The 23,412-nt window shown below is 43.7% G+C and overlaps 1 pseudogene; it reads right to left on the bottom strand.

The window, feature by feature from the left end:
- Positions 1–23,412, bottom strand: part of LOC138286976 (zinc finger protein 208-like) — a 475,759-nt pseudogene that overhangs the window by 99,246 nt on the left and 353,101 nt on the right.

Below are 23,412 nucleotides of genomic sequence, written 5' to 3'. Positions count from 1 at the left end.
AAACTGCCAATTCGACTTGGCAAGTGTACCCACTAGCCAGGCCTAAACCTTCCATTTCTATACATGTAAGGAACCCCCAAGGTAGGCCCTGGGTAGCCCCATGGGCAGGGTGCAGTGTATGTTAAAGGTAGGACATGTACTCATGTGTTTTACATGTCCTGACAGTGAAATACTGCCAAATTCGTTTTTCACTGTTGCATGGCCTGTGTCTCTCATAGGTTAACATTGGGGCTGCCTTTAAATATGAGTAAAACGTAGATTCCCTTTGGGAGCAGATAGACATGTGGAGTTTAGGGTCTCTGAGCTCACAATTTAAAAACACATCTTTTAGTAAAGTTGGTTTTTAGATTGTGTGTTTGAAAATGCCACTTTTAGAAAGTAGGCATTATCTTGCTTAAACCATTCTGTGACTGGGTCAGTTTGACAGATGGGCTGCTTGCACCTCTCTCTAGACAGTGACACAAAGGGGGCTGGGGTGTAGCCCGCATATCATGATGAGCCATCTGTGCTGGAGGGGAAGGGAGAAGTGGTCACTCACACCTAGCTGGGCTATGCCTGCCCTCTCACAATGAAGTCTCCGACCACCTGGTGTGTGGCTGGGGCCTGGCTTGGACAAGAAAGGATCTCACAGACACTTGAGTCTTTACTTTGAAGTAGGCCTACGTCAGAGGCAGAAAGGGGTATAAGAAGAGCACCCCAAACCCCAGACTTTAGATTACTTCAAGGATTCAAGAGGAACCTCTGCCTGGAGAAGAGCTTAGGAGAAGTGCTGCTCTCCCTGTGACTGTGCTTTGTGTTGCTATCCTGCAGTTGCTGCTTCTGCCTGTGCAAAGGGACAGAGACTGGACTTTGTTGCATTCCTGCTTGAGAAGTGATTCCAAGGGCTTGGAGTAGAGCTTGCCTCCTGTTTTGAAGCCTCAGGGACAGCAAAGGCTTCACCATCCAGACCTGAGTCTACCTGCTGTGGACTCTAGCTTGTCAGAGTGTGCCATTCCAGTTCCGTGACCCCTGAAAGTGAATTCCTGGAGAAAAAAAAGTCTACCGACGCCGGATGACGCCATGCAACTTCATAAAGGTCGCCGTTACCCCAGAACCGCAATGCCACCTGCCCTGAGGCCGTGGACCTTGTAGAAGTCCGATGACCCTGTAGGCCTCCCGTCGCTGCAATTGCTGATCCTGCCCGACTTCGCTGACACCAGAGTGTCGTAAGTCTAATATCCGTGACGATCCAACACCATTGCAATGCCTACGGCCCTGTGACGTCATCGTGACCCCGTGAGGTCACCCAGAAGCATCGTAACTCCGCCGGACTTCGCATCTGCTGGAACCAAGGGACCGACTTCGCATCCGATGCTGCCTTACCTCCACCGCCCTGTGGAGAGGACGCGACGCCGCTGCACGACGCCGCAGTCTTCCTGCCCTGTGGCACCGGAACCGACGCCGCATCGGATCCAGCGAAGCCGCTCTCCCCGACTCCGTGCACCGGCCTGTTTTCTACCTGTACTAAAGGTACTGTACCTGGAGGTCGACCGACTCCGTGAACGATGCTGTTATGACACCGTGTTTTACCAACTTGCTGTGTTTTCACCTCAGATCACTGTTTTCTTGCTTTTAAGTGCTAAATTCATATTTTTAACTGTATATTGTGGATTTATATCGTATTTGGTGTTGCTTATGAGTGTGATTCTCCTTTACCCTGCGTAGAGTGAGGGTCTTTGCTTGGACAGGGGGTAACCTGACTGCCAACCAAAGACCCAATTTCTAACAGTGCTGAACTCAGCTAGACAGCAGTCCTTCTGGACGAGGGAGGAAGAGCCCTGGTCTAGTACACTTATTTCAATTATCGAGTATAAGTATGTGGTGATCAGCAGACTGAAATCCTCTGGCTTTGAGTGTCTGTGGCGTCCAATTGAAGTTTTGACTGACCCACAGTGCTACTTCAGGCCCCTCACACCTCCCAATGAGGAAGACCCTAGACATACATTTCAAGCATTCTCTACTCATATGTAAGAAAGAAGCTTACAAAATGTGAGTGAATACTTCACTCAGGATTTATTTTAGAACTAATGTATATTCCAAGAAATTGATACATCGATAGTACAGAAGAATACATCAATGTAACAATGTATTTTGATATTAACTAATCAATTCAAAAACACTTATAGGGAAACAAAGGATTGCTGCATCAAAAGCAGAATGTACATCCCATGTCTAAAAAAACATTATATTTTTAAGTAAACATTTAAAGATTTCGAACAAAACTTATAGAAATATGTATCAGGAGCATCCTCCACCCTATGTGTTACATGAATCGTTAAGCTAATGAAGTCATTTTGTGACCCGAAACTCACAAACTTAAGACAACTCCTCTCTGGTTCCAGTTTGCTTCATTCCTTTTGCCAATACAGAACATCTGGATCATCTGATGTTAAGAGGAAAGTTATTATATATTAACAGCTTCTCACACTAGCCTTTTAAAATAAATGTCATTGTTATTTTAAGGGCACCAATACATTGGCAAACATACTGAGCCAACAGCTGCTTACAAGTTGCTTCTCTTTTTTCCTGTTATCTGTTGCCTCGGCATAACAGCAACTGACCATCACAGAGTCTGTGTGAACCTTTTTGTTCTGTACATCTGCACTGAAAGCTAGGGACAGATGTTGTCTCAATCCGTCAATCATTTAATTTAGTCGAACCTCCCCAGGGCCCACAGCTCAGAGAAACAAGTCAATTCTTGGTGAATCTTGCTATTTCATGCAGGACAAGTCACGTCCATGAACGTCTTCTACTGATGACATTCTAAAGCAGCACTTCATACAGTCTACAGAGCATTCAACATTTCACACATCTTTTATATTTATCTGCAGAGCATCAGATTTTAAACATGTCTCTTGTGATATACATATTAATAGATACAATGTGTGCTTCTTTTAGTATGTGCAAGTTACCCAAGTTTCTGCTCCCCACTTAAAGAGATTTGTTATTTTAGCAGTTATAGAATAATAGTGTTATTCCTGCCTTCCATAAGGTAGGTTTTATAGAAATATTAACTGGCAGTACACCAGAGACAGCTCAGTATGACTGACTCAGCCTTTCTTCCATATATGTTGGCTTGTACTAAGTAAGTGGCTGTTTGTTTTATTTAGTGTAGAGAACAAAAATGAGTGTCATCACATTTGGTAGTACAAGAACTCTTCGTCAAAGAGACAAATGAGTGAATTGCATGTAGTACAGACAACAAAAACTTTGCTCATATCCAGCTTTTATCCTAAGATATTTTTTGACAAATGTTGTTAAGAGGTTGCATATTTTGCATGTTGTGTGTCAGCTTGTGTTAGTTCTTCTTGTGTTCGTCACTCCCCTGGAGTATAACTTCTTTACAATCCTTTTGATTGGATGACTTGTATACTTTCACTGCCTATTATTAGGAACTACTTTTGTCATTTGGTTAGGAAATTGGGAGTGCATGTGCTTTGGGTTTGATCACTACATCTAGGTAAAAAATACCCTTGTTAGTCCAAGCACTGTTCGTAGTGTTGCTTTTACCAGTAGCGTGATCAGGTGTGCTTGTATTTTTTTTCTTTATAACGCTGTTTCAGCCAATAAAAACCAACAATGTCCCTTTTTGTTTAGTCCACATTATGCTAGTTTCCCAATATCTTTCCTGGTACTTCATGTTTTCTCCTACCTGATAAGAAATTAACAGTTGCTGAGAATATAAATTTTCATAATTCTACAAATATCTGTTTTTCTTCTTTTCTTTTCTGCTAGTCAGGTCTTTTATCATCTACATTTTACTATCTGGTATAGAATGTTTCACAAAATTACAGTGTTATTTTCTGTAATTTGTTCAACAGTGTTTGTCTACAGATGGGTCAGAATTATTGTTGATGTACTTACGTTCTTGCCAAAATGTGCTGCATCTCTAGGAGCATTTCCATGTATGTTCAATGAAGGTGCATTTTTGCTTATGGCGGTGTAGAATTGATAATCAACTAAAGGCTTTCAAACATTCAGTGCACTTGTATGGCTTTTCCGCAAGTGCGTTTTCTGATGCTTCCTTAGGTTTGAGAAGTTACTAAAACTAATCCTACATTCACTGCACTTAAATGGCTTTTCCCCTGTGTGTGTTCGCTGATGTATTTGGAGCTCTGATGACTGACTAAAGCTCTTTCCACACTCACTACAATTGTATGGTCTTTCCCCTGTGTGAATTCGCTGATGGCTTTTTAGGTTTGATGATTGACTAAAGCTCTTCTCACATTCAGTGCACTTGAATGGTTTTTCCCCTGTGTGTGTTCGCTGGTGACTTTGTAGCAGTGATAACCAACTAAAGCTCTTCACACATTCACTGCACTTGAATGGTTTTTCCCCTGTGTGTGTTCGCTGATGCATTTGTAGCTGTGATAACCAACTGAAGCTCTTCACACATTCACTGCACTTGAATGTTTTTTCCCCGGTGCACTTGAATGGTTTTTCCCCTGTGTGTATTTGCTGATGTCTTTGGAGGTGTGATGACTGTCTAAAGCTCTTCATACATTCATTGCAATGGTATGGTTTTTCCCCTGTGTGTGTTCGCTGATGTATTTGGAGGTGTGATAACCGACTAAAGCTCTTCATACATTCATTACAATGGTATGGTTTTTCCCCGGTGTGTGTTTGCTGGTGTCTCTGTAGGATTGATAATTGACTAAAGCTCTTCACACATTCACTACACTTGAATGACTTTTCTCCTGTGTGTGTTCGCTGATGGCTTTGTAGCTGTGATAACCAAGTAAAGCTCTTCTCACATTCACTGCACTTGAACAGTGTTTCCCCGGTGTGTGTTCGCTGATGCATTAGTAGCTGTGATAACCAACTAAAGCTCTTCACACATTCACTGCATTTGAATGGTTTTTCCCCGATGTGTGTTTGCTGATGTCTCTGGAGGTATGATAACTGACTAAAGCTCTTAACACATATATTGCAATGGTATGGTTTTTCCCCAGTGTGTGTTCGCTGATGTATTTGGAGTTGTGATAACCGACTAAAGCTCTTCCCACATTCACTGCATTTGAATGGTTTTTCTCCTGTGTGTACTTGCTGATGATTCCTTAATGTTGAAGAGTAACTAAAACTACTCCCACATTTGCTGCAATGGTATGGTTTATCCCCTTTGTGGGTTTTTTGATGAAATCGTAGTTTAGATAACCAACGAAAGCTCTTTGCACATTCAGTGCACTTGAATGGTTTTTCACCTATGGGTGTTTGCTGATGGTGCTTTAGTTCTGATGACAAACTAAAGCTCTCGCTGCACGAGTCTGCTACTTCTCTCTTGGGTAGTGTCTCTGGGTCGGGTTTATATTTGTCTACATCCCATGACTGTGCTTCCTGATGGGCCAACATGGCCGATAAAGGACTAGTGTTATTCCCACATAACCTGTATGTGTGTGAAATTTTGCAGGTTTGCTTCCCGATTTAACAAAGTACAGTGGTCACCAAATACGTGTCACAATCATAATGTGTTTAGGCTTCTTTGTGGCCGATAACATCTTTAGACAGGATAATGAGTTTTCACAGTTACAGATTCATCTTCCTTTTGGTCAGCGCAAACTGGGACGTAGTTTGTATTGTAGATAGCAGAACTCAGCTTTCCTCTGCAATTCAGCTGTCTGACTCCACTATGTTGTTGTTCCATCTGGTTCCTGTGGTTTGGCCTCAAAGGGTTTACAATGCACTTAGAACATTGAAAAGTGGTCATCATTTTAGGAAGTAAAACACTGATGTAATCACATCACATGGATTCCATGATCAAAGCTGACATTGTACATCTGTTTACGCAGGAGGTGGTTTGTCAATATTGTTGCCTTCATTTTCAGAGGAAATTCTTAGTCTTGTGGAAAGGATGTGCACAGCTTTAACTCTTACACTCACTGAATTGCCCTTGACTGCTTCTTCCAGGATTTTATGTTCTTCTCTCTCTGACTGCGCTGATATTGTCCTGAATACAGGACCTCAATTTTTCATTGATTTTGTAGATTTACAGTAGCATGTTCAATATCCATAATCATTTCATGTATCCAAGGCTTATTTTCTGTTGGATGTAAAGAGATGTAAAATTACTAAATGCACATACAATGGATTGTGAATACACAAGGTTGTACTGGTTGTAATAGACATCTCTTCTGTACCATATTTGAAACTTAGAAAGAGATATTTCACCATACAAAGATATTTAACTAAAAGCTCTGTTGAATATGCCACATCTCCTTTACTTCAGAAAAGGAGGTGATTTAGCAGTGTTCGCAGAAAACTTAGTAAAGAATGGGCGCTCACAGAACACTCACATGCTACAGGTACAGCTTTAGGGAGATTTCATTTAATAACAGATTGTGAAAAAAAAGGGATGGAGCAGGATTTGCTGCTGATAATTATGTTTCAGAAAATGAATAACAAATGTAACTCTTCAGGAAGTACATAACAAAACTAAGGGCATGATTTAGATCTTGGTGGTACTACTGCCATCCCCCCAAGCTGATGGCGGTCCACCCACTGTAGTTCAATGTTGCGGCTAGAGACAGAAGACCGCTGCAGTGGCAGGCTTCTCTGCTGGATGACAGTACTCCGTTGCCGTCAAGCCGGCGGGATTGCGCCAAGCCAATTTAGATGTTCCCGTTCTGCCGGAGGTGTCCTGGCGGTGGAATCCTGACAGAGTGAGGCCATGAAGGTGTGGGGACAGGTAATTGCTACTTATTTTCATCTCAATACACATTTGTTGTGTAGCTGTCAATATGTATATGTAGGGAACGTTATTATTTTTATTTTTTTACATATTGCATTGCCCACCAACAGCATACACAAACTGTTGAATGTACACCCACACACACACCACAAAAGGCTCTGTAGGATTCCTCCGACAACGAGGTGGCTAAGCATTGTGGTCAAGTAGCAGCAGCATAAGAAGGACGAGGTCAATGGTATTCACAGTGTAGTTGGTGTTGGGACTCCCCCCCCCCAAAAAAGAGTTATCACCTCGTTTTCTTCAGTTCCGTCAACTCACACTTGGAAGTTTCCACACCACAGTTGCCTCAACGGAAAGGCACATTTTAATTTGGACAGCGGGAATCATGGCAAGACTCCCTTCAACAGCAGCCTCAGCCTCTCACGACGTCGAAGCAGGAGCAGGAATCTGACATAGCTGGTGAGACTGCAGCAGGATTCTCTTTAGTGACCAGCCAACATCTAAATCGAGTGGGAGGACCACCTGAGAGGTGGGATGGAAAGACCACTGAAAAATTAACAGCGCGACCAGTCCCGCCAAGATCTAAATCAGGCCCTAAATCTTCAGGAAGTATATAATAAAGATAACTCAGAGACTGTTAGACAAGCAGTGGAGTGATTCAATACATGCACAAAGCAGACGTCAGGTAATGGCCTGATAGGCAAGCAGCTATGGTTGACATGGTTGACAGCGCGGGTATCACAAGCTTTGCTACAGAAGCTCACCTAATAGGTACAAACATAGGAGGTGCACAGATAGGTGTGTGTTCCTTTCTGGGTCTGTTCCAGCTGTACTGGGCTGGGTATTGGTGTACATTGTATCCTACTCCTGCTGCCTCACTAGGGCACTTGCTGCATGGGTGTTACCTCTGACTCTTTTCAGGAAGGGAGCAAAAGATTCATAAAACACAAAACCTAGAGGCTGCCTGCCTTGAGGGGGCGATCCAGGTGTCAGACAACATAAGCTTGGGAGACAAACAAATCCTAAGAAACATTCTGTTTCTCATGGCTTTCCGACAGCAGATCTAAGGGTTCCTTTGCTATCAGTCCATTTCCTCAAACTCAGATTCCTTTTCCAGTGCCTCTTGTACTACACCTGCCTCTAGGCACCCTTCCAGTAATACTGGTTCTCCCTCCTTCTATGAATGTTGGTTGGAGATTTGAGACCTGATTTAGAGTTTGTTGGACAGGTAACACCTTCATAAATGTGACTGATATTACATCTGCCCACCTTATTACAACTGCCACAAGATATAATGAACGTGCAATAAGGCAGATAGGATATCTGTCATGTTTTGTGACCTATTACCTAGTTTGGCAAACGTAAATCAGGCCTATGGTGGACATTGTGCCAGGTGTCTTTTCAGTGTCAGAAAGTCTCACTTTTATAAATGACATAGTATTACCTCACTGTGGCTGCGAGTTATAGTCATAATGCAACCTTGTAGGAAAGTAGCCTCTTTTTGGCATGGTTACCCTCACTTTTTATCTGATGTCAGTATGTTTTGATTTTGTTCACTGAGATCCTGCTAATCAGGACCCCAGTGGCTGTGCTCTTTCTCCCTCTAAATTTGGTTGCTTGGACTTCACACACTCCACATTTGGCATACTGGTGCTCCCATATAAGTCCCTAGGATTTGGTACCTAGGTACCCAGGGCATTGGAGCACCATGGGTTCCCCATGGGCTGCAGCATGTATGTTGCCACCCATGGGAGCCCATGTAAAATGTGCCTGCAGGTCTGCCATTGCAGCCTGCGTGAAAAGGTGCATGCACCCTTTCACTTCAGGTCACTGCAAGTCACCCCTATGGCAGGCCCTACTAGCCCAGAGGGCAGGGTGCAGGTACCTGTGTATGAGGGCACCCCTGCATGAGCAGAGGTGCCCCCATGAGCTCCAGCTCCATTTTTCTGGACTTTGTAAGTGAGGAGACGCCATTGTACGCATCTACTGGACACAGGTCACTACTTGTGTCTAACTACATAATAGTAACTCCGAACCTGGGCATGTTTGGTATCAAACATGTCAGAATCATACCCAATACTGTTGCCAGTATTGGTTGTATGATTCCATGCACTCTGGGGGCTTTTTAGAGGACCCCCCAGCACTGCTCCTATCAGCTTTCTCAGGTTTTCCGGGCATCCCACGCTGCTGCCACCCCTCAGACGGGTTTCTGCCCTCCTGCTGCTAGACCAGCTCAAGCAGAGGAAGGCAGAACAAAGGATTTCCTGTAGGAGAGGAAGGTAACTCCCTCTCCCTTGGAAATAGGTGTTACATGGCTTGGGAGGGGTAGCCTTCCCAAGCCACTGGTATGCTTTGAAGGGCACATTTGGTGACCTCCTTGTATAAACCGGGTTGCACCAGTCAAGGGACCTCCAGTCCCTGCTCTGGCGTGAAACTGGACAATGGAAAGGGGAGTAACCACTCCTCTGTCCATCACCACCCCAGGGTGGTGCCCAAAGCTTCTCCAGGTGGCTACTTGATTCTGCCATCTTGAATCCAAGGTTGGCAGAGACCTTTGGGAGCATCTGAGTGGTCAGGACAGGCAGGTGACATCACCAGCCCCTCCTGATAGGTGGTCACCCTGCTATGTGACCAATCCCCCTTTCTAGGGTTTCCCTCATGGGTGGGTCCTCAGATTGAACGTGCAAGATTCCAGCAGGACTCCTCTGCATCGTTTATTTCACCTTCTGGCCACTAGAACTGCAAATGGACTGTCCAGGAACCGACAATCTGCAACTACAGCGACAACTCTGCTCTGCAACATTGTTTCTCTGGCTCCTTCCAGCAACTGCAACATTTCCCCGGCTGTGCATCCTCTGAGGGTGACGAGACTTCAGCCTGCACAAGAAGGAATCTCCCATGGAGTAAAGGATTCAGTCCCCTGCATCCCGCAGGCACCCAACTGCAATGACAACCGGCTGCGTGGATCTCCTCTCTTCCAGAGCTGCGTGAATCCTGCATCACAGGTGGGATCGAGGAGGTTCTCTTGGTTCCCTCTACCTGCTCTCTAACTTGGGAGACAGTAAGCCCCTGCCTCTCCCCGCAGGACAGTACCCCCGTGCACCGCATCTCTTGCAGCTACCAAAGCTACCAAGGCTACCAAGGCTTGTTGGCATCTCCTCCAAGGGATCTTCTGGCTCCATGTAGCCCCAGCCCTCGGCACTCTTCTTTGCGATGCACAGCCCCCTACATGCTTCTCCTGCGATGTGGAACTCCTTCCAAGGTGTGCTGGTTGGGGCTCACTGTGACTCCTGTGCTTGCTGCCTGGGGGGCTGCCTCCTCTTCCTGTGACTCTCCTCACTGCTGAGGGTCACCCGGGACTCCCCTCCGTGGGTTGAGTCCTCCTGGAACTTGCTGGTCCCCTGCAGCTCCTCATTTCTTCTTCCAAGGCATTTGCCTTTGCCAAAGCTTGTTGGTGGGTTTTCCACACCACTGACCGACTGCAATCCTTCTTCCGGTATGGAATGTCTACTGCATCATGACAGAAACTCTTCAGCTGCTCCACTGCTGTACTGCTGACTGTCTTCGTCCACCTGGTCCTGCATCCACAGATGGGTGGGTAGTGGCTTCTGCCACCACCGGACACTCCAATGTGAACTGGACTTGGTTCCCTTCTTTTCCAGGTCTTCATCTTCTAGGATCCACCTTTGGTTTCTTGCGGTCTTGCATTATCCTGTTTTGAAGTCCTTTTGGTGGGTTTGGGGAGAACCAGGTACTTACCTCTCTTTCCCTGGTCGCTGAAGGGCACTCTGGTACTTACCTGTTGGGGTTCCTAGTTCCTCAGCTCCCCTCTACTGATTCCACTTCCTTGGGAGAGGGACCGACTTTCTTAGTATATGTACATATAATAGTGTTTACTTACCTCCAGTTGGGGGTATTGCTATATTGTATTTTGGTAATAGTGTTACCCTAATAAAGTACCTTTATTTTTGTAACACTGTGTGGTTCTTTCATGTGCAAGTGCTGTGTGCCTACAGTGGTATTGCATAAGCTTTGCATGTCTCCTGGATAAGACTTGGCTGCTCATCCACAGCTACCTCTAGAGAGCCTGGCTTCCTAGACACTGACTACATCTCACTAATATGGGATACCTGGTATAAGGTGATAACACCATAGGTGCTCACCACACACCAGGCCAGCTTCCTACACACCCCGCCTATGTTTCTTTTTCTTCTTCGCCCAGCTTCTGTAACCTATGCTCATGAACTGTCCACAGTCTTGTTTACTATTGGTTCACTCTGATGTTTCCAGTGATGGATGTCCTGCACTTTGCTGAATGTGCATCATCAGAGAAGAGACTAGCATCAAGAGCGGGAAACCTAGCTGTAATCAACAGACCCATGGGAGAAGTCTTTTGTATTCATGAATTACAATTAGTTCTGGAAAATGCTGTCTTTTTGTGACTGCATTTAACTTGGCTGACTTATGGATAAGACAAGAAAAAGTAATGCATATCTGCATTTCATAAGGTTGAAACTTTCCAACACTTTACATTCTAACTCTAAACTCTGAGCATGCTTACAATGTATATCATGGGAAGTGTATATTGGCATGAGAACAGAACCAGAAAAGAAAGGAAGTGAGAAGAGAAAAAGAGGAATGGAGGAAAAGGGGAAAAGAACGAAGCATATCCCAGGGGCCAGCCTTAAAAAAAGAGATAATGAAAACTTAGTTTGGAGCCCTTTTTTGAGCTCTAATTTGAACACTTTCAGGGCAAAAGCGAGTCTGATATGAACTGGTAATGGGTACCAAATATTCATGGCATTGCTGGACAAGAGCCTATTGAGAGTAGATTTCTGTCAAATGAGGGTACTTGAGATGAAAACCCACTTCCTTTAGTTTGGTTCTTCCTCAATAGCACAATCCTTCCCTTTAATGCATCATATTGTATCACCGCATTGAAAGGCATTTATAAAAAGTGACAGTTCTCAAACATGAACTTAGAAGACATTCATGCCTTCCCCACAATGCAACAATACCATTAGTGAGCCAAGAGGCAAGTCAGTTGTCATGTGCACCAACCATCTATGTGACCTGGAACAAATTATAGATTATTAAATCAAACAAAAGAGGTTTTGTACAGCGCACATCCTGAACTCATGCATTTGATGGGGCTCTCATATGTGGTGATAACGAAGTAAATACAGCCAAAGTGAAATCAAACCATTGCATAGGGTCACACCATTTCATCAAGCAGGGAAAGTGGGATTGATCCCAGGTTTTCTGATTCAGACTCTGCAATTCAGCAAGCAGATAAGTATCTCTTTTGCTATCTCATTTTACATCACAAGTTAATGTTGTCTTTAATTCTTGGGCATTGGGTTTAGGCCTGGGTGGCAGACAGAAGGCTCGGTTTGTTTTGGCCCAAGGATCTAAGCGAATACAGAGCTGAGCCAAAGCCTGGCATCTGGATGGAGCCTTCACTGGCTCAGCCACCTCCTAAAAAGAATGGCAATTAAGGGGACAACGCCATAGTAAGGATATGATTTAACTATCACCAAAAAATTTGCTGAAGCAGGAGTACTGACACCACAGTGCACGTCTGGTGTTCTCTCCCCAAGAGTCAAGTAAAATAGCTGAGTTTTATCATTACATACTTACTACTAGTGCTTAGTTCGATGTACGTTTTTTGTTATCTCCGCTGAAGAAAAAGGAGCAGAGAAATATGTTTGAAAGTGAGTAGCCAAGAGCACACAATTTGTCATAAAGGGAGGCAGAGATAAAAAAAAAAAAATAATAAAAAAAAAAAAAAAAAAACTTTCGGGTTTCATAGTTTCCGTCTGGGTCATTATGCCACAACTGGGTTTTGGAACCTGCCCAGACTTTAAAGACAGCTTTCACAAGCAGAATATTTTGGTAAAGCGAGGATTAAATGCCAAGCCTCATCATGAGATGGCCAGAACATTCCCATTTCCCCCTGTCTGGCAGTGGAGGTTGGGTGTTGTGTCTGCCCACCTCAGAGAATTGTGCATCTGGTTAGGGAGTCTTTGTCATGTACTCTTACAGCACTTGCTACCCGATTCTAAGCGTCTCCTAATGTTATCAGATAAGAGACAAAAGGCAGATGGAGACTCTGAGGCCTCAGATTCTCTTTCGTTCTAATTAAATAATCAAGTGAATTCCTTTATGCACTTGACTTGCTAAAGATAGCAATAGCAAGAAGAGAAGGCCTACCCCAGGCTGCGGTAGAGGGATTGCCCCCTCGAAACCAGTGCAACAACCTTTAGTCAAATATAGGACTCTATTTTAGAGAATAATGGCTTAATTTAGTGGTCAGTACGCAATGAAACCTTCAAAATAACTCCAAGGCTCACTGGGCACACCATGCACATGCATCGCTCCTCCTAGGCCCAACTCCTACACAGTTCCATCCCGCAATGCTGCCTTCAAGCAGCCCTCTGCAACCCACAGACAATACTTTGGGGCCCCTGTGAAAATGTTTGTGAGTCCCCATGATTTCGAGATTCAATGGAGACAATGCGTTGATCACTCACTGAACAAGGCATCGATGACCTGTGCGAGGGTCCTGGTTGGAGAAGGTTACCCATGAGATTTCAAGCAACCAACCCAGGATGCTGTTGTGAGACTTGTGAGCATAGAGAAAGTATAGATTGCTGGGGGACTCTGTTTTAAATTATAGTTTTAGCCCTGCCCCAGGAACTGGATAAGTAGCAAGGGGTCCTACTTTATATGTTAAAGGGTAAGTTACAGCAGAAGAAAGGGACTGGAATGAGAATTCCTGCAGCTGCTGTTGTGCAGACACCGGCACCAATGCCAATAAGTAGTCCATTGACAATCCATGCAGGAATGGGAAAAGCGCCCACCAAGCACAAGGAAATTCCATTTTGGATCATTTGCAAAACAAACCAATCTGAGGCTGTTTATCCACATATAACCCTCAAGTCGGGCACAGGATATTAACTATGTGTGTTCCTCTTGGTATGGTACTGCCGAGAGGACTGTACTACACGGGGAACCGTAGTTGCTAGCATACATACTACTAATCATGGGGAACAGGAGCTGTTAGTGTATATACACAACTAAGCATGAGGACCAGTAGTTGCTAGCATATATACTACTATGCCTGGGGAACAGTAGTTGCTAGTGTATATACTACTAAGCATGGGGAACAGTAGCTGCTAGCTTATATACTACTAAGCATGGGGAACGGTAGCGGCTAGCATATATAGTACCATACATGGGCACAGTAGCTGCTAGCATATATACACTACTAATCTTGGAGAACAAAAGCGGCTTATGTATACTACTGATCATGAAGAACAGGAGCTGTTATTGTATCCGCTACTAAGCGTGGAGAGCAGTGGTTGCTAGCATATATACTACAAAGGATGGGGAACAGTAGCTGCTAACATATATACTACTAAGTATGGGGAACAGTAGTTGCTAGCGTATATACTACTAAGCATGGGGAGCTGGAGCTGCTAGCATGTGTACTACTATGCATGGGAACAGGAGCTGCTAGCGTATATACTACTAAGCATGGGGAACAGGAGCTGCTAGCGTATATACTACTAAGCATGGGAAACAGGAGCTGCTAGTGTATATACTACTATGCATGGGGAACAGTATTGCTAGCGTATAAACTACTAAGCATGGGAAACAGGAGCTGCTAGGATACATACTACTAAGCATTGAGAACAGGTGCTGCTAGTGCATATACTACTAAGCATGGAGAACAGGTGCTGCTAGTGCATATACTACTAAGCATGGAGAACAGGTGCTGCTAGTGCATATACTACTAAGCATGGAGAACAGGAGCTGCTATTGCATATACTACTAAGCATGGGGAACAGGAGCTGCTAGCGTATATACTACTATGCATGGGGAACAGTATTGCTAGTGCATATACTACTAAGCATGGGGAACAGGAGCTGCTAGCGTATATATTACTAAGCATGGGGAACAGTAGTTGCTAGAGTATATACGACTAAGCATGAGGAAAGTATCTGCTAGCATGTATACTACTATTAATTAATCAATCAGTTCATTTGTAGAGAATGCACAGTCACCCCTGAGGGTCTCTGGACGCTTTGATGCCCTATCTCCGTCAAACAGCCAGGTCTTGACCTTTCTTTTTTTTACTCTGCCAGGGAGGGAGCTGTTCAGAGGTGCATCAGTAGGGAGATACAGGTCTTGGCAGCTGTATAGGAGAACGAACGGCCTCCTGTACGGTTGCAGCCGATGCGGGGTGTGTGTGCGAGTGTAAGTGAGGCACAGCACTGGTGTCTTTGGGGCTGGTTGATGTTCAGCTGGTGGTTGAGAGAAGATGATCCTTGATGGTGAAGTGTCTTTTAGGCATGTGTAAGGATCCGGCATCTCTTCTGCAAAGGGAGCCAGTGGGGGTGTCTGAGGTGAGGGGTGGTGCGAGTATATTTGGGTAGGTCTAAGATGAGTCTGGCTGCAGTGTTCTGTATGGTTTGAACTCTTCTGAAGAGTTGGGTGGGTAGTCCTGTGTAGAAAGTGTTGCAATAGTCAAAGCAGCTGGAGATGAGGGCCTGAGTGATGTTTTTTTCTGGTGTCGATTGGGATCCATCTGAAGAACTTGCGGAGGGTGTGCAAGCATGAGTAGGCGACTGTGTTGATTTGTTGTTTCATTGTCAGTTGGCTGTCAATGATGATGCAGAGGCTGTGCGTCTGGGTTGTGGGTCAGAGTTCTGCTGGCCACCAGCTGTGGTCCCATATAGAGGGTTTTTTATTGAAGATCAGTACTTCTGTTTTGTCAGAGTTAAACTTGAGGCAGCTGTTTCTCATCAATTTGGTTACGTCTATCATGGCGCTGCGGAAGCTGGTTTTGTAGTTGGTTAAGTCCTCACTGAGGGAGATGATGAGTTGAGTGTCATCAGCATAGGAGATTATGTTAAGCCTGTATGATCTGACGATGTTTGTGAGGGGGTTCATGTAATTGTTGAATAGGGTGGGGCTAAGGGAAGATTCTTGGGGTACGCCGCAGGTTATGTCCTTGGGTGTGGGGAACTATGCATGGGAAACAGGAGCTGCTAGCATATATACAACTATGCCTAGCACATCCTCTTTAGCGCCATTACTGAAGCTATGAAAAGAAATACAAGAAGAACACATAGCTTCTCCAGCAGATGATTTAGACCAGATGTTAATTGGTAATTTTGCCGCTGTTTCTTCAATACTTCTTAGTTTTGGATTTGCGCCAGTGCTTGTCTGCTGTTGTTACGAATTATTCAGACGTCTCATGGCCCAATAAAGAAAAAGCATGGAAAGCTACAGAAAACCAGGACCCAAATGGAAAATAAGGACTGGGACTCTTCCACAGCAAAAGACTGGTAGGAGTGAATAAAATTTACGGGACTATTGAAAAAAAATAAAAACTGGATTGTAACAGTACACGGATACTTGTATCTTACATGCATGACAGGAATCTTGGGAAACTGGAAAGGAAAAAAGGAGCGGACAAACTCAGTATTGTAGGAAGGACAAATACATTCAAAGAAGAGGGAGAATGAACAATAAAATGATATTGAAATAAGCATAACGAAGGAAGAGAACGGTTCAGTAACAAAGTCTCATTTTGAAAAGAAGATTGCAGCAGGTCTGACAAAGAAAAAGCATGTCTATGTCACTGCAAGTACTTCAGTGGAACAGGACTTTGGCAGCAGCACTTCTGGAGAGAGCAGAGGAATTAACGTTAGGTCACCAGACTCTCAAAGAGTATCTGGACTCAACACCAACTGAAGAATACATTTAGGTGCAAATACAGGATGGACAGGTAAACTCTCCGGACAGGGTTTATAATGTAGAAAACCAGATAGAGAAGAATATATTATGCTCCATAAAGAATGTCTTTTGGTCCAATTTATCAGATGCCCATGACATTATTTAAGATGAGAATTGTTGGCCTCCATCCTTTGTAAGCAATGCATCTTGTGGAGAGGAAGTAATAGTGGAAGCATTTTCCTAATTAGTGTCTGAGAATCCCATGGTACAGGATGTATGAGTGGGCTTCAAAACAAGCTCTTGCTTTATATAGATACCAGGTGGGGCTGGATAAAGATTGTACCACGTGCAATTTCTCTACAGAATGAACCACAGGTTCAAATTCAATATCCATGAAGTGTAATTTAAACACAATCCTGGATCAATTACATCATCAGAATATAATAGTGCCATGCCACTCAACCAGAAAAGTTCACAGTAGTTACTGGACTGATTAATTTAATTAGGAAAAATATAACATTACTTTATATAGTGCAAATGGATCGTTTAGTCAAAATATAGGCCACACTTTCTAACCACAATTCGACAAATTCAACATATGTTCCCATGTTTTAATGTAAAAGTGTGATCTACTCAAACAGCTCAACACAGCCTTTGCGGTTTTGGGGGATTTCACTGCACAAATAAATGAAATTAATGCCATTTTACCTGCCCTTCGGGAACCTAATTTGTCAGTTCCCACACTAAGAGTGCTGGATTCAGCATTCTGAGAACAAGAGTATGACTGGGATTTGCTGAACTGGCACCTTAACAAATTCAGAAACTCAAAAAGTAAATTGATAAATGGCAAACAGCTTTGGAGGAAGGTGGCTGACCTTCAGGACAAGCTTCCAATTGGTCCAGGGGCACCACATACAAAAAAAAGCGAAGTAACTCATGCTAAAGGTAACTGTGCTGCTGAGTTAGCTTCAAAGAGAGTGGATCAAACCTGAACAGTTGCAAATGTAACTGGATCAGAAACAAACATTGATGAGGACGTCATGATGGCATTAGAGGCAGCATTAAAAGGCGAAAGCCTTCTGGTGGTTTCCTTTCGAAGTAAACATATACTTTCAGCAGAGATACAGTGCCTGTGTAATCAACGCCAAGAGTGTGGGATAACTACACACCTGATGAAAATAGACAGTTTAAATTTCATCAGAGGAGCTTACAAAGGGTTAGCGTCTGTGTAGTCTGGCATCAGTACTACAGTCTCAATGTCACAGCAACAATATTGGTCCCATGTTTACTTATGAATGCTAACGCATTATGTGCACAAATGTAACATTAGTCAACAAAAGAACCATTCCTCTGCTGTAAGGCCAGCACCTACTCCCCTCATGATATCTGATATGCCTTGCCTTGAGTGTTGTTTCCTAACCTACTTCGGCCCACTGCCAGCCACCATTTAGAATAACTATATATTGGCTGTGGTTGATTCTTGGTCTTGATTTCTGTAGGTGTGTCTGCAAAAGACCGCCATTGCTCGAGCAGTAATAAAAGAATTACAGTGCCTCATAGCAATAGAAGCAGTACATATCTTTCATTCAGATGATGGCCTTGCTTTCACAACTAAGGTATTTATGGATACCCTGTCTGCTTTGGGAGTACATCTGCTAATTTTGCACCTGGTCCATTAGAATGCAGTTGAGTGAGCCAATGGTAGGAAGCCTCAACAGCTAGGGTTCTGGATTTGTGATGGTGTAGTTATGGGCTTCAGTGAGCACTAAATAATTTGCCTAGAGGAATAAGTACGTAAACCTTTGTTTGGCTCGCCCCAGAAGACAGAGGTGGTCAAAATGTGATTTGATACACAACATTTTGCAGAAACGCCAATCACTCCAATAGATTCAGAATTAGATACAAGCTTTCTAACATAAAAAATATTAAAGATAAACCAAAACTGCTGACTGGTGGCTTTTTTAAAAGTGGTAGACCTAGTGCAAGAACAGATTCCAAACAGAGAGACATTTTGACTATCTTAGAGGCCACCTAAGTCAGTTCGTGGAGTAGAAGGCACTTGTACCATAATCCCGCCCCCATTGCCTGAAGCAACGACGAACCAGAAGGTGTTGATCCATCCCTTCAAAGAAACACTGTGTGGCCAATTCTATTCAGCAACCCATTGTGGAATAAACCACTACATCGTGATCCATTCACAACTTTATCTAAGCTCCAAGCACTGTTCATTTTTATCTAGGAAAGACAACTGTAAAAAGAATCCCCAGCAATTTGGCCTGGTGGGTTAGGCCGATACAAAAAAGAAAAAAGAGAAGCAACCCCACTTCAAAGTAAAAAAAACACCCAAGGTGTGAAATTCTCTATTTGTTTTACAAAAACAAAACAAAAAAAGATTGTTGAGCAGTCGTGTGAAACATGGTGGCCACTGAGCAAACTTTCAGTACTTTCAAAGGAGCTGCTGTAGCTTATCTGAAGGCATAGATATTGTCAGGTTATAGAGATCTCTAAATGTGGTGGATGTTATTGCCTCTGCTCCACTGGCAGATGGCAGGCCACCAGCCAAACTCTAAATGAGGGAGACAGGCTTCAAATGTAACCCAAAGTCGAAAAAACATTAAAGATGTCTGCTTGGCTGGAACATCCAGGAAACCTTGAAAGGACACACAATAACAGGCTGCACGTAAGAAAGACCATTTGTACAAAAGTACTCAAAAAACAGACCAGAGCTTGGGCACAACCACCTATCAAAACGATTTCAGGACTAACAGAGCAAAAACAGAAGGAGGTGCAATAAGAGACCGGCGTGAATAGGGGCCATATGTAGAAAACTACTCACAGTAGGATTATTCTGGCATATGCAACTAGCAAACAAAAATACCTCATCCCCAACAGAGCATGCAGGAAAGAAGCAGCAATCAAAACCAATGGAACAAACATAAACAGAAGAGACAGTGAAAAAAGGACTCAGACTAGCAGACATGAGAGAAATGCATCATTAGCTTTGTAAATCATCCATAGTTTTCAAATGCACAATAAACTCAGGGCATAACACTCTCTACACGAGAACAGAGGCAATGTGATCCTAAAAAATTAGATTAATAGTAACTTGAATTTACTTTATGTGAGATAAGGCTTCTTTTTGACATGGTTAGCCCCCCCCTCCTTTTGGCCTGATATTTGATGTAGCCTAGAAACTGTAGTGCCCCGGCCCCTGCTAACTAGGTTCCTTGGGCGAGAGCTCTTTCCCTAAAACTGTTGTGATGCATTGGAACAATTGGATACACCTCTAGCTACCACTATAAGCCCCTTGTAAAAGGTACTTAGGTACCCAGGGCATGGGGTACTAAAGGTAGGCCCCTGAGAGAAGCAGCACTGATTGTGCCACCCTCTAGGGCCATAGGTCCAGATGCACCCAGCACTGCCATTCCAAGCTGAGTGTACTGGTGCAAAAGTAAAACACAAACTCGACATGGCACATTGCTTGTGTGCTCTGTCCATCATACACTGCATGCACTATGGGCAAGACACCCCTCTGGCAGGCTTTCCAACCCTAAGGCAGGGTGCCTATAGTACATATGAGGGCATAGCTGCATGAGCAATATGCCCCCACTGTGTCTTTGCCAAACCTGGGACATAGTGAGTGAACAGAGCAGCCATTTTAAAATACACGTGCTGGACACTGGTTAACACGAGTTCCCCAGCTACATGATGGCCACTCTGAACCCTGGGTTGTTTGATATCAAAGTTAGAATGATAAATCCACACTGGTGCCAGTGTTAGATTATAAAAAGTACCCAGGGGTCACCTTAAAGGTGCGCCCTGCAAAAGCTAAGTACCCTGGCATGGTTGCTGACTGGTTCTATCCAGCCTGCCACCTCCAGATACCCAATCTATAAACCTTGGAGGGAGAGCCCTGTTTGCAGAACAATGTCCTTCCTAGGTGGAGGAGCTAACACCCCCTCCATCAGGAACTTGCACTGCACTGGCAGTGAGCATCAAAGGGCTAACTGTCTCAGAAATTCGACCCCCAGGCCTGCTGCTAGCAGCAGATGGTCACCCCCTTTGGAAACACCCACTTTTGGCTGCAGCAAAGGCGGGAAACTACACAAAAAATAAGGGGAAGTGGCCCCACCCGGCATGCACCACCCCTAAGGTGGTGACTGTGAGGTGGGCACTCCATTTTATTTTCCTCCATCTTAGATGGAAGGAAAATAGCCAATCAGGAATACGGACATGACCCTTCCCACCGGAAGTAGTCACTGTAGTGAGTGTAGCCACCCAAAAGGTAACTGTCCCATTGGACACTACCATGTTCCCCCTAAAATGCACACTAAATTCAGTATTTAGTGGGCACTGCTAGACCAGATAATCAGTTTCGAAGGACACAAAGAAGACTAGCACCAAGAAGATTCAAGGCACGAGAACTGTGGACCTGCTGCACAAAGAAAAGGTGCTAAACCCTGCCTGTGTCACCCAGGACATGACAATCGCCTCTGCAGAGCTGCTGGGCACTGGACTGACCTCAAGAACCCCAGAGGACCTCCAGGCTTCGCCAATCGCCCAAGAACACCCTCCAGAGTGGAGGTACCCCTCTGCAACAAAGAAAAGCCAGCAACCCAGGGAGGGTCACTTCACTGACCGGCCGCTAACTCCCGAACCAGAAGTCACAGCCAGACCCCATGATACAACATCACCCACCAGGACAAACCCTGCAAGTGTGCCAAGGTTGGTGATACTGCGTCCTCCAGTGGTTGAACCATACCAATACCATTGGTACTGGTCAGCTGACGTTGAACACACGAAAAACCAGCCTGCTCTGGGCTGAAAAAGGACCAGGAGGATACTCCAGTCGAGGGACTTCAGGAACACCCCAGAACTCCTGCCAAAGTGCCTTCGTTGTCCTGCAAACAACCCTTGAGTGACTTACCTCCAGATCCAAAGGGCATCTTTACGCACAGTTCCTGGCTCACCAATTTGCTCTGCACCCGGCCGCTCTGGGCTCTGCAACAAAGAACTTGCTGTGCCCTAGGAGTCCCTCAGCCCTGGTGATCTCAACCCTCCAAGGAGACCCCACAGAAACACCTCTACCTGCACAGACCTTTTCCAAGTGGTCCCCAGCAGTGGCTCTGCACCAGTTCCTGAGACTTTCCACCTTTGCTCCCGCTGGAACCAGGAGCGACTCAAACTTCTCCAGGTGGCACAATGTGCCCACCAATGACCTCGACCAACCTGCAAAAGAAGAACTTGGTAAAGCAACTGTGTGATTTTATATGCATTTTTAAAGGTGACTTTCTATTGATTTCTATGCTGCGTAATTACACACAAAAGACTATTTTTTATTAAACTTAAAAAAATCCATATCTCAAAAAGTACTTATCCAATTTTGATAATCTTGGTCTTAAAAATTATACAGAAATCTGAAGTATGTTTATAAATTGGTCTCAAGTTATTCCTTCGAATGTGTGAGATGCATGATTGATACTGTGAGTACAACAAATGCTTTGCACTTCTCCAAGATTGGCCTAACTGCTCGACCAAACTACCTTAAAAGTCAGAGCATTAGGTGAGCTACTTTTTACCTCTATAAACCAACATGTGGCTGCCTGGACCCACTGTACAGTGTGCCTAGCTTTGCACACTACATAGAGGGCCTGCCTCCTACACTTGATTGATTCCATTAATGTTATAGTTCCTATGCACAACTTTATACTTTTCTTTCCAACATTACACTTTCCCTACTCACTTCTATTCGCGGACGTGCTTTGCAACCAACTCTCACTTCTTCTGGGCATCAAATTCACAATATTAAAACTCTTCATGTTCAATCTTATAATTTACACCATATGTTCATATGTTACATTATGAAATGTAAGGTAATGATGTCCATCTAACCCATAACATTCTGATCATTTTCACTAAGTGTGAATCATTCCTGATATAGATGTGACTTGTACCTATGTAATACACACCAATTCACAGTAAAAACATTTGAGATTCGAGCATTATCACAGCATAATCTTTTACATCACATTTATATAAAACAATACACTAAGGTATCAACAAGACAAAAAAAACTAATAACTTTAATTGAATACCTTAACAGAACGTCTTTTCCATTTGCTATAGAATAACTATTATTCCAGCTCCAAGAGATATCTGGGAGCATATTATCCAGAACATTTCAATATTGTCCCACATGTGGTTAAGGTCAAAAGGTTTTTTTTTAATTAAAAGAAAAAAGCAAAAAAAAAAAAAAGCTCCCATTGTCTATAATTGGTCACATCTCCCCAACTAAATTGCTTTTGACTTTTCCATGTTATTTAACTATGGTGGTTTTGTTTTTACTAAAAATGGCAGTGCTTTTTACAAGTGTTACATTTGCCAACACAAAAACTAGAATCTCAATGAGAATTGTTGGACTTTCTAAGGACCAGGGAGGACTTGTCCAGGACAATCCAAATGAGAAGGTTCTGGACCAACAGTGCCCTCTATGACAATGTCCTTGTATAACATATGTTCATAAAAACTCTATATAGTTAACTTTCCTTTGTTCATCCAATTTGGGAAAGCATCAAAACGTATTTATGGTAACATTCTTAGTAAAAATAAAATTCAACTTCATCTATCACTCCACATACCTAACATTCGTGCCAGGACTCTCCTTCAGCTATTATCTGATTTGTTTCCTAGTGCAGCTCCAAAGTGGTTTAAACACTGTGTCCAATAAGGCTTTCTGAAAATACAGAATTTGTTTTTTCACAGCTATTCCTATTTTCCAACAATTCTAGACAGTGGAGGATGGATGGCTCAATTTACATGTGTCTGATGAAATAATGTAAACAATTTTAGGTCACCCACATTATACAAACTAATGAAATAGAACATGTGAATTTCAGACTGAGATATTAGAAGATACTGTCTGCAGATCACACATTGGTTTC

The sequence above is a fragment of the Pleurodeles waltl genome, chromosome 4_1, assembly GCF_031143425.1.
Source record: "Pleurodeles waltl isolate 20211129_DDA chromosome 4_1, aPleWal1.hap1.20221129, whole genome shotgun sequence".
NCBI lineage: Eukaryota > Metazoa > Chordata > Amphibia > Caudata > Salamandridae > Pleurodeles > Pleurodeles waltl.
Note: the sequence above shows the minus strand (reverse complement) of the source record. Positions and strands in the feature narration are given on the sequence as shown.